General features: G+C 39.5%; 1 protein-coding gene across 4 annotated transcripts in view; it reads left to right on the top strand.

Annotated features, from left to right (window-relative positions):
- Positions 1-13,101, top strand: part of CEP85L (centrosomal protein 85 like) — a 233,494-nt gene that overhangs the window by 106,356 nt on the left and 114,037 nt on the right. The gene's annotated exons all lie outside the window — the stretch shown is intronic.

The raw sequence follows: 13,101 nt of genomic DNA, 5'->3' as shown, positions 1-13,101 counted from the left end.
GAATCAATCATTTCATCAGTGAGCTCTGGTTCTTTTTATTGGAGAAAGGTATTCAGAAACCAAGATCTGGATGCCGGACATACTTGTTATTATTGGGATACCATTGCTTTTAGGCCCTTTCGGAGGACAGGGCTAGGTTATGCAGGTATGTATACTGGCCTATAATACACATATCTAGAACTGTTTCTCTGTTTATTCATCAATATTAGTATTGAGCTAAACAGGAGTTCCTTCTAATGTCTTTGACTCTAATTCAGACGGCAGGATTTATGTTAGCCCTTCTCCCTTGCTTATCTGTAACTTCCCTCTCCAACAGTTAGAAGCCTCCCACCATCTACCATCCATTTACTTGTTTACTCGGTCCCCAGTATATGTGTATAGAGCAGATTCAGAACTGTTAACCTCTATTCCCCTGTATTAGTTTCCTAGGGCTACTGTAACAAATTACCACAAACTAGAGGACTTAAACAACAAAACCATTTTTTTTCTCACAGTTTTGGAGACTCTAAGGTTCAAAATGAAGGTGTTGGCAGGGCCATGTTCCCTCTGAAGGCTCTAGAGAAGAATTCTTCGTTGCCTTTTCTAGCTTCAGGTGCTTACTGGCAGTCCTCGGTATATTATTCATTGGCTTGTGGCACCATAACTCCAGTCTTTGTCTCCTTCACATGTCCTTCTTCCCTGAGCTTTCTGTCTTTGTATCTTTCTCTTTCCTTGTAAGGATACCAGTAAGTGGACTTAGGACCCACCCTGTACTAGCATGACCTCATTTTACCTTGGATTACATCTGCAAAGACCCTATTTCCAAATAAGGTCACATTCACAGGTTGTAGGGGTTAAAATTTTAATGTACTTTTATGGAGAACATAATTCAACACACTCTATACACACTATGTGGTTAAATAGAAAAGCATTAAAAAAGTGCTAGAGAGTAATTGAACAAAGTTGAGTTGAGAATAAATCAGAACTGTGTGGAGGTCTTTTTAAAAATGAGTTCTACATCCTGGCTAACACGGTGAAACCCCGTCTCTACTAAAAAATACAAAGAACTAGCCGGGCGAGGTGGCGGGCGCCTGTAGTCCCGGCTACTCGGGAGGCTGAGGCAGGAGAATGGCATAAACCCAGGAGGCGGAGCTTGCAGTGAGCTGAAATCTGGCCACTGCACTCCAGCCTGGGCGGCAGAGCGAGACTCCGTCTCAAAAAAAAAAAAAAAAAAAAAAAAAAAATGAGTTCTAGCTGTTTGGTCTTATTAATAAACATTAAAATTAACTTTGAGAGAAGAATGATGTGGGGAATGAGGATTGAGAAGTTGAAGAACAGATACTCTGAGATTTTCTTTAGTGTTATTGTAAAGCTGCTGTAAGCAAATCATATTATTTTTAAAACAGTGTTCCTGTGTCACGACTTATCAAAAATTTACTTGCGGTTGAGGCAAACTCTTTTATTTTTTGAAACTTTGGCTTTGAAACTCTATAATAATCTTTTTATAGTCAGTTACTTCAACCTCGATACAGTATTATGATATTAACCTGGGTCCAGTAGGGAACTAGCCTTCCTCAGTTTGGCTAAGGAGAGCTTAAAAAATAACTCCCTATTCTCAGACTAGGCCTCACATGGTGTCCAGACTGGGATGTTGCCTTTCTCATGATAATGGCTAGCTGAAGAACTGAAAAACACCTCACTGGAAAGATGACTCTAATCGTTATCTTTTTCATAAGTCTCCAGAAACCCTTTGATCTTGTTGTGTATTGTTTTATAATTACTCACCTTTTCTATTGCTATTTAGAAAACTGCCTTTTCTTTTTATTCTTTGAATTAATTTAAAACCAATTTAGTTAGCAGTAGCAAATATCCCTGTTTTTCTCACTGAATAATTCATCATGTGTTAAATATCTTTTAGAGATGGGAGAGTATGATTTTCACTTTTTCCTTGAATTGGATTGGTGTGAAGATGTTAAAATTTTTGTTACTTTCATTAGTTCTTGCCATTACCTCCAAGCTGAACTTTGACTCTTTTTCTCCAGCAATTTTTTATTAATGCATGAAACAGTGAGTGATTGCACCGGTATGTTACATAGTTCAGAATACAGAATATTCTAATGGAAAAGAATCCTGAGTTTAAGGCGTGATTAGTAGATACTGTTATTTAGAAGCTATTCTACATAGATAAAGCAGTGTCAGAGTTTCAAAATCAAGGGTGTATTACTCTGTTCTCATGCTGCTATGAAGAAATGCCTGAGACTGGGTAATTTATAAAGAAAAGAGGTTAAATTGACTCAGAGTTCCACGTGGCTGGGGAGGGGAGGCCTTAGGAAACTTAGAATCATGGGGGAAGGTAACTCTTTGCAGGGTGTCAGGAGAGAGAAGTGTTCAGCAAAGAGGGAAAAAATTCCCTTATAAAACTGTCAGATTTCATGAGAACTCACTCACTGTCATGAGAACAGCATGAGAGCAGCTGCTCCCGTTACCTCCCAGCGGGTCCCTCCCATGACAGGGGATTATGGGAACTACAATTCAAGATGAGATTTGGGTGGGGACACAGCCAAATCATATCAAAGGGCAAATCCTTCTAGGAAAGAAGCATAAAGAATGGTGGATAAAAATAAGGTGGAATAGTAAGATTCTGGAAGACTTACAATAAATAACAGGAAATTGAGACTTCTGTGGAAAATGAATTAGAATTGGGGTTTGAGTGATTGGTGCTGGTAATGAATGATACCGGTTGCATTTATTATTGATTGTCTGGAAAGGTACTCTTGTTTTTTTAAAAAAAACAGTTGTATTAAGATATTACCTGAATGTAAGAAATAGTTTTAGCAGGCATAATAAAGACTATTTAGAAGGAAAGCCTGCTGTGTTTGTTGATGTAACACTTGGTTCCAATTAGTGTATTCTTTCCTTCCTTAATTCATGTATTTCTGAAGTTTTCATGATTTTTACTTTATGGGATCTTTTTGTTCTTTACCTTATCTGTTGTTTGGTAATTGTGCTTACCAAGTCCTTAGTCTCTTAGTTTATAAGCATTGTTTTTCGTTGTTGGGTTTGCCTCATAGCTTACCTGTTTATTGTAAAGCACTCAGGAAAATAACCATTGTGGAAGATTACTGAATATTGAGAATAGCCTGCATCAGAACATAAGGAATAGGTTGGTATTTATAACATAATAGCAACTTGAAAACATGCTATATATATATCAGTGTCAAGTGGATATGTTTTTTTATCCTTTGGTCTTTGATTATATAATTTTTGGGGGTCATCCATTAACCACAGGTCTATAAGGTGTTCATTTTTTTTCTCATTTATAAAATTAAATCTGTGCTAGCTAAATTCCAAACATTTTAGAATAACCTAAAATACGTTTATCTCCTTTGTATTACAACACCCAGCTGAGAATTACCATGTCACATTATTATATTAATTTCCAAATAGTGTACATGAAATTTGTGTATTATCAAATATAATTTTACTTTTAGATTGTATCTACAGCATATTTTAGTTAGCTGTCTTCAACTTTATTACTGTTACTATTTGGCTTGGAGTAAGCATTTCGTCTTGATTGATGAGACTGTGGCGTGAAGTGCTGCGTTAATTTGGTTTGTTGTGATAATTTTTAGGTGAAATATGTGAATGCACTTAAATTCTTTTTTAAAAGACTGATTATTGTAAAAACCTCAGTGTACATATTAAATAATGACATGATTTACATGCTACCTGGGAGTTGACCAATACACCTTATAATTTACACGCTTATTATACTTCATGCATTATATGTACGACACTGTTAGTTCCTTTCAGGAGATATTTGAGGTAGTGGTTGCCTCTTCTTCCTTTTTAAACTGGAGCTTTTAGAAGGTTTATTCATTTATTCACTTAATATATATTTATTGAATACTTACTGTGTTCCAAGAATGGTAGAATTGCAGGGAGATAAAAATGGTGGAGGAGAGGATTCCATCAGAATCTCAGCAGCAAAGGGATTCCAGTATAGAAAATTATTCTAGACTTACTATTGAGGAATTTTCTTTTAGCCAGGATATTTTGAGATTTCAAATAATGCTAAATAAGTTGAGACACTAACATTAGCAGCACCACTTTTTAGCTGTTGTAATTTGTTCATGGAGTTTCAAATTCCAGGTTGAAAAGAAATAGATCTATGACAATGAGGATAGATGTGTCTACCAGGCTACCAAATTGTAACATAAGCTACATAGCTGATCCCCAATGTTTTCCTAGGATTTCTTTGCTGAGACCTGGAGGCCATGTAAATAGCTACTGTTGCCACAGATACTAGTTTGAGGAAGTTGTTTTTGAGGTATGCAGCACTTGTACATAGCATAATTTTGCTATGGCACCAGAGTTGAGTGACAGAGGGATTGTAGAGGAAACTGGGAGTATAGGACCTTGAGGCAAATAAAAGAAACGTTTTGCTTAGTCTTAGCTCTGTAACCTTCCTCAGGACAGTCTTTCTCTACCGTATCACATGGCTCCTGATAGGCAGGCTATCAGGCAATTCATTTATCTTTTTCAAAAATTTGAGTTCTTAAATACAGTTTTTAATGTCTGTTTTGGGCTGATTTTAAGCCTACTTACATATTTTATTTAAAAAAGGTACAGATAGTGTTAAGTTTTTTCTTTTGATAATTCCCAACTGCTAATTTGTATTAGAGATAATTTTCTTACCTAATTAACCTATTTTATTTTAAATAGGGGCTGATAAAAATGAACTTCAATTTAATCATATCTTCATTAGTTGGTTGTTTTTACTAGATAGTAGGGCTCTTGAATACTTTAAATTTTGAGGTCATCCTCTGGATATATATCAGAAAGGAAGAAACAAGTTATCATTTGGTACACTGTCTTCACTTTTTTGTGAAAAAACAATGGCCATATAAAGATAAGGACTTGTTTGATTATTTATTTGTTTAGCCAATATTAATTGAATGTCTGTTGCACAGTAAGTACTGTGGTGGGGGTAGGAATTAAATAGATATTTCCCCTAATCATTGTATATATGAAGTCTAGAGGAGAAGATAGTAAATAGTTATGAGCATTATGATAGGCAAAGTACACAGGGTGGTAGGGATAGACAACAGAGGGACATACAGAAGTCCAGGGAATTAGGGAGAAGACTCCTGGCAGAAGTGTTGTTTAGGTTGAGGCTCAAAAAGGTGAGTAGGAACCAGCAAGGCAAAAGGGGTTTGGGAGGAGAGGTCTAGGCTGAGAGAATAGCTTGGTCAAAGGCTGGGAAGTAAAAGAATATTGTGGATGATGTGTTGAGGATGGATCACATCCCAGAAAACAAAACTGGAAGCTAGGAGACCTCTTGCTGTGGTAACTTGTTCATAAAAAGAGACAAGGGAAAAAGAAAGCTAGATGATTCCGGAGATGTTTAGGAAATCAAGACCATATATATATATATATATTTTAACAACTTTATTGAGATGCACGCCACCCCCCCACCCCTGCCAAATCTCATGTCAAATTGTAATCCCCAGTGTTGGTGGGGCCTGGTGGGAGGTGATTGCATCATGGGGGCAGTTTCTCATGAATGGTTTAGCATCAACCTCCTAGTGCTGTTCTCGTGATAGACTTCTCACAAGATCAGGTTGTTTTAAAAGTGTGTAGTGCCTCTCGCCTTTCTCTCTTCATCCTACCATGTAAGACACCTACTCCTGCTTTGCCTTTCAATCAAACCTCTTTCTTTTATAAATAACCCAGGCTTGGGTATTTCTTTTTTTCTTTTTTTTAAGTTCCTTTTCAGGTATTGATAGCAGTGCAGTAATAGACTTACACCATACACCCATTTGAAAATAGTGTACAATTCAATAACTTTTAGTATATTCAGAGTCATACATCTATCACCACTGTCAATTTTAGTACATTTTTATCACACCAAAAAGAAATTACATTCCCTTTAGCCATCATCCTTCAAACCCTCTATTTTCCCAGCTGTAGGCAACCACTAATTTTGAGGGACAATATGAAAATTTCCTAGCGGGTCTCTCTCTTTTCCTTGAGCATGTATTTTATTACAATGATTAGATTTCATTTGTTCATTAGTTTACTTTGCTAAATGGTTTCCTTAAAACAACTCATCTTAATGTAAAATATCTTTTTGTTCTCACCATCTTTTTCTTTTTTTTTCCATAAAATTTCAAACATACACCAAAGTAGAAAGGAGGCAAAGTGTTGAACCCATATGTGTACACACCAAATTTATAGTTATAATACACGACAATCTTATTTCAGCCATTACTTCTGCTCATCCATATATACCCTTGGTACTATTTTTAAGCAAATAGAGAACTCCCTTTTAACCTTTTGGTAATAATGATACTAACATTTATTGAGCATTTACTATTTACAGGGCATCATGATCATGATAAGAGGTTTGCATAAATTTTTTATTTAATTAAAAAATTATATGTGGGTATAATTATAAACCCATTTTATATATAAGGTAGGTAATATTTCAACCATTCTCTAGCCTGTTCTGCTTTTTATTAACAGTCAGTTCATTGGTGAATAATACTATGTTTTTGCAACTTTGAAACTTTCAGGACTCTGATAATGGATATTCAAATAACATGACTTCCAGATACCACAGTGGATTATTTGGTCAATTAGCCTCCCAGCACTTTGGGAGGCCGAGACGGGCGGATCACGAGGTCAGGAGATCGAGACCATCCTGGCTAACACGGTGAAACCCTGTCTCTACTAAAAAATACAAAAAAAACTAGCCGGGCGAGGTGGCGGGCGCCTGTAATCCCAGCTACTCGGGAGGCTGAGGCAGGAGAATGGCGTAAACCCGGGAGGCGGAGCCTGCAGTGAGCTGAGATCCGGCCACTGCACTCCAGCCTGGGCGACAGAGCGAGACTCCGTCTCAAAAAAAAAAATTAACAAAAATATCGCTCATAAAATTTTGCAATATGTTACACATTATATATAACTTATTTTAAAATTCTTTTATTGTGGAATCCTTTTGAGGTAAAATACAATTATCTCCTTTTTACTGATGAAAAAAAAAGACTTAGAGGATGTTATGTATCCAAGGTTATATAGCTTTTCAAGTGGTGGAGACGAGATTCTCTTAGTCTGTTTGTTTAACCCCAAGCCCTGTTCTTTAACCCATGGTGCTAGATATCTGCACTTGGAAGGCAGAATCCAAAGGGAAAAAAGCCCTGAGAGATGTAGTATAGGGTAATATAGGTAACACTAGATTGAGAAACAGGATGCCAGGATTTTATTTTGAGCTCTGTTCTTGGTCAAGTAATTTAACGTCTTTGTACTTTAGTTCTTTATTTATAGATGGTAGTAGGTCAGAGGTTATACAGAGAACTTTTTTTGCTTGTGAAATCATAATTTCAAGACAGTATTCAAAACAATTTGTTTTATATTCTTTTGTAAATCAAACAACTTTGTTCCTTATCTCTAAATTCTCTTAATTTATGTTATTGCTGAAAATTAAATATTTGAATCATAAATTCTTAAACATGATTTATAATGTCATTATAGCTCTGTTACTGGTGGAGGGTGTCCAGGTTCTTGGTGCTTTGAACAAAGAATTGGACAAAATACACAAAGCAAGGAAAAAATGAAGCAACAAAAGCACAGATTTATTGAAAATGAAAGCACAACAGAAAATGAAAGCAGGAGTGGGCTCAAGCAAGCAACTCAAGGACCTGGTTACAGAATTTTCTGGGGTTTAAATATCCTCTAGTCTTGTTTCCCATTTTGTTACATGGTGTACACCCTATGTAAATGAAGTAGTGTCCCATGATCAGTCTGATTGGTTGCAGAAAGCGACCAATCAGAGGCTGAAGTGAAGTTACAATGTTAACACCCTATGCAGACGTGTGATTGGTTGTGGAAAGTGACCCTTCAGAGGCTGAAGTGAAGTTGCAAAATTACACTTCTATGCAAATGAAGACTTGGCCCATGACCAGCCTGAGTGGTTGCAGGAGAGGGCCAATCAGAGGTACTTTCAGTTTTTCATCTGCCACACAGAAAGGGCAGGGCAGGTGGAGGGCGTTTGCAAAGGGAGCTCTGATGCTTTTGTTACTTGGGTGTGAAAAGGGGATTTTTAGTTCTAGGAAGTCAGCGTGAATTGGCCTTAGGTTCCCTGCCTCCAGACCTTGTTCTCCTGCCTCAGCTCTAGTAAGTTTGCAGAAATTAAAATTGTTGGAGGCATAGTTTGGTATCTTTATGGACCTCAGTTTTACCTTCAGTATGTATCATTCATTCATTCATTTTTGCCATCATTTTGCTTCTCAGCCTGGTAGAGAGTATGATTGCTGGACCCTTAGCCAGCTGAGCTGAACTGAATTGATTTTAGAGATGTGTGGTGAACCCATGGACCTGGAAAGGCTCTTGTCACACAATTACGAATGTAGGTGGTATGGCTCTGATGACCGGAGGAACACCAGGGTCCTTTGTCTTGCACCGGCTTAAATAAAGCGACACAGACGCATGTGGAGTGCTTTTAAGGAGCAGAGAGAGTTTAATAAGGGGGAAAGGAGGAGGCTGCCCTGTACAGAGATGGAGGGGGTCTCCAAGCTGAGAGGGGGAACTTCGAGTGTGGAAAACAGCTAGTTACATTAGGAGGCTGGAGGAGGCAGTGTCTGATTTGGGGCCCAGGGGATTGGTTTGACCAGGTATGTCATTCACGTAACCCGCCAAAAAAAATGGGCCCTCCCACCTTAGCCTTTTAGTATGCAAATGCAAGGGGCTATGATATCCTATACACGTGGGGCTATGTGGCAGTGGCCATGATGCTAGGCACTTGTGGTGACAAGAAGTCGAGGCAGGAATTGCCATATTGAATGGACCCAGTTTCAAATGGCTGGCGTTTGCATATCAAAGCTTGCCGGCTCAGCCCTTCGAGCTGTTTTTCTGCTAGGCAATGAACGTTTCTGGAGCTGCTTTAAAAGAAAAAAACCTTGCCAAGAACCCCTTGTCCTATCTGCTTAAAATAATTCTTTTTTTTTTTTTTACTTTGTAAATGTTTATTAACTGTCAGTGACCGATACAGGGGAATCAGATGATGGGAGTTTGCAGCAGGCAGTGCACGTTGAATAGGAAACAGAGTGAGGGGAGCTTGCCCAGGACCCATTAGTGGTGGGGAAAAGCAGATGGAGATGCTTATAGTGGTGTTCTGCATGTGCGCGCACGCGTGGTGTGTCTAAATGCAGAGAAAAAAATCTGAAACACCTAGAACTGACCTCAGTAATCACATCTGGGGAGAGGGGAGGGTAGTGCTGTTCTATGCAGAGAATACCTGACAGTATGTGTTTTCTGAGGTAGGTGCATGGATATACAAGCAGAAATATGCATTAACTATGTCTTGTTCATCAATGAAAATGCAAATATCTAACAGGATGGCACACTGTAAGAAAACACAACGAAAATGCTAATACCAAACTCTTGGCACACTATAAGAAAAATGACGCTCAACTTTTTACTGTCGTGAACTCCAGCTTTCACTTGCTATACGCCTGATGGCGAGGGGTTCGCGGCCATGCCCATGCTGGTGAAAGGTCACCAGGTTCGGTTTCTCATCATGGGCATGCATCCTATCCCTGAGGGGAGTTATTCATCATCTTCCTCAGGGTTGCTGATCTCTTTATAAATCATTAGATACTTTCTCTCTTGCAGTCTGTGGATCCAGACATATTCCCCCTTTTCTTGGGTCCAGATGTCTTATTAGTCTTCTCAGAGGTACTTTCTTTTCCCAGGGGACACAGCTGTTTCCCATCGCTTCGTGAGCCAGATGCTTCTGGCACTCCCTTCAAATCATTTCCTTCCTCTGCTGGCTTCTTGGGCATCATCTTTGAAAAGTTTCCATGTAGCATGCCGAAAGCCATCTGAGGATGTTCATCCTGATTCCCACAGTTGTAGTCTGTATCAAAGTCATTCCCTGGAATTCTGCAGCCCATTTATTGTACATGAAAGGTGGGAGGGTGGCCTAGAGACCTAGTTTAGTCATGGTCTCATAGTTTCTCTTCATATACACATAGGTGTTTTTCTCTGAGTTTTTCAGCTTTTCCCACTCTTTCTTAGATAAGTATCTGGCAGTATCATTGAAGGCCTTGTTTGTGTCTCTTCTCTGATATCTGAGCATCATCCTTGGGTCTCTTTGCAAAGATGCTGTCTCCGTTCATAGCGTTGGGAGCAGTCTGACCTCGGAGACGAAGCAGCCATGGCGAGGTCGGCAGCAGCAGTGGCAGTGAGGGCAGTGGCCAACTAATTTTTTAATAATTCCTGTAACATTCTCCCCTGAGATGTCACCCTAACTGCTGGTTAGGTGTTTCATTTAAAAGTGCACAGGTACCTCCCACTTCAGCTGTAAGGACATGTAAGGCTCGTCTATTCTGTGCTCCTACTGAGGCTGAAGAGTCTATAGATTGTGGTTGTGCCTCTATGGCCCCTACAGTTGCTTTCCATCTTCGCTGCTTTATAAGAGAGATATTAAGTATTGATCTTTCAAGGAAAGGGAATGCCCATAAACCAGAATATACCTCTGGCTGTAGAATTTCCCATCCATGGTTTTTCTAAGATGAGATTGTCATGTGCATGCCCTCCCCAGTTAATCTCCATATGAGGGCATAGAAATGATAGATCTCTTTGTCTGATGTATTCAAAATGGTACAGTTTCTAGAAAAAGTTAGGCATGTCCCCAGATGATGCTGCCATCTCAGTAGAATTTAAAAATAATAAGTTGGGAACTACTGGAGCTATAGTACAAGTTCTCTTCCAATGCCTTGGGAGGGCTAAGTGTATCCAGGAACCACAAAGAAAATATAGCCCTGTTCCTTGAAGGGATGGTTCTAAGTTGTGGCTTGTGAGAGACACTGGCAGATTTTTCTCATATCTTAGAAGTTTCCTTTCTTTACGTATAATAGAGGCATCCTTGGGGTAAAGATAACCATATTTAGTCATTTACGATGTCATTTGGAATTTGACATGCCAAGTGAAAAGGGTCCACCTGACAAATGGAGTTTTGAAAAATTAGAGACGAAATAGGGCCCTGGTGAATATCTCAGATGATTTTTGTGGCAAGGGCTGTCAGTCCAGATGTCTTCAGTTCGCCCAAAGATCTGTAAGCTCCCTTAAAAAAAAAAAAAAAAAAAAATCTCAGGGAAAACTGTGTAACTGGGCAAGGCCCCAAGGATTATGCCAGATTCAACTCTATATCCTGCTATTATGGCCCATGCTAAAGCATTTACCCTTAGAAAAATGGTTCTAGTTAACCTCTGGACTTAAAATCCCCTTACTAATTAAGTACTGTCTCAGTTGAAGACAGAAAAGGTGAGTTAAAGGAATGTAGGAACCAAATGGCTGTTTTCCTGCTGATGGAACAATATTGAGACTAAAATTTGGCTATGGAAGACATTTAATTCCTAACTGTTGAAAGCAGAATTTTGCCATTCCTGTAAGAGGCTCAGAGCCTGATTTCTAGCAGTGCAAAAGGAAGCTGCGGTGTTAGCATTGAAAAAAAAAAAAGTGCCTCATGTAGAGGATTTCTGATTCCACTAGGTGGCACTGTTGGCTCAGAAATACTATGTGCTCCTCAGACAAGTGGTAGAGAGACCTGGAAATGCCATGTGCTCTCCAGACCAAGGGGCTGAGAGAGAAATGCTCACTGTCTGGGAGGAACCCTCTGTTCTAGAAGATTGCAATTGCGTTCCTGAGTTAAACTCCCGGTTACTAAATTCCCACACCGTCGACACAACGCAGAGAGAGTAAGAGACCGTGGATAGAAAAGGAAGGAAAGTTTCGTGACTGAATAGCTGAGGATTCTCTGCCAGCACCAGAAACGGGCTGTTGGACGCTGGGTCTAGTCCAGAGACCTTTGAATCACACCAGGGTGTGCCCTGCCCAGATATGCTCAGTTGCCTCAGAACTTTTTCCAGCCTTGCGCAATGGCGAGGTCTCCCCATGAAAGGAAACTGATTAGAAATATGGCTAACATTCCCAATGACCTGTGGGTATTGGGGGGTTCTCCATGTTCTTACCAGCAAGCCTCACATCTGAGTCTTTAGAACGGCAGCCAACGATAAATGTATCTAACCAGCAGATGGATGCCTTTTGATTTTAAAATAGAGGCCAAGAGCACCTTGGAATGATAGAACAGATTTTAAGCTCACTTGTATAATCACCACTCCAACGAATGTTGTACCTCGGATTCCCGGCCAGTGCACGGAAATGATACGGCTCTGATGACTGGAGGGCAACACCAGGGTCCTTTTCTCACGCTGGTTTAAATAAAATGACATGGATATACGTAGAGTGGTTTTAAGGAGCAGAGAGAGTTTAATAAATTGGCGAGAAAGAAGGAAGAGGCTTCCCCGTACAGAGACAGAGGGAGGGGGGCTCCAAGCTGACAGAGGGAACCTTGAGTGAAGCAGAAAACAGCCAGTTTAGGAGGCGGAGGAGCTGGTGTCTGATTTCCATAGGGCTCAGGAGATTGGGTTGACCAGGTATGTCATTCATGTAACCCACAAAAATCTGGCCCTCCCACCCTAACCTTTTAATATGCAAATGCAGGGCACCATGATGTTCTACAAACGTGGGGAGATGTGGGGGTGGCCACGATGCTAGGCACTTGTAGTGACAAGAAGAAAGTGGATATCGCCATACTGAGTGGACCCATTTCCTAATGGCTGGCATTTGCATATCAAAGCTTGCTGGTCCGCCCTTCAAATCATTTTTCTGCGATGCAAGAAACGTATCTGGAGCTGCCTTAACAGAAAAAAAGCTTGCCAAGGACCCCTTGTCTTCTCTATCTGCCTAAAATAATTTATTGATAACTCCTATAATATAGGGAGATTACTGACTCCATAGCTCTCCAAACAGTGCAGGTAGATTAAGGACAAGATTATCATTTATTATCTGTCCTATCATAAAGTAATAGTTTTATTTCTAAGAAACTTTATGTTTTCAAAACTTAAATCCCATGACAGTTTGATTTGTAAAAATTTTTGTAGGAGAGAAGTAACACTTACGGCTCTCTATAGGTCAACTGCCTGATGAGACTTAATCTTAAATTGAAACTAGTGTGAGATGTCCAGAAAATAGTAGAGTTGAATGACATTTTAAAAGGCA

Source organism: Chlorocebus sabaeus, chromosome 13 (genome assembly GCF_047675955.1).
Source record: "Chlorocebus sabaeus isolate Y175 chromosome 13, mChlSab1.0.hap1, whole genome shotgun sequence".
NCBI classification, from domain to species: domain Eukaryota; kingdom Metazoa; phylum Chordata; class Mammalia; order Primates; family Cercopithecidae; genus Chlorocebus; species Chlorocebus sabaeus.
The sequence above is the reverse complement of the archived record's forward strand: the minus strand, read 5'-3'. Positions and strand labels throughout refer to the sequence as shown.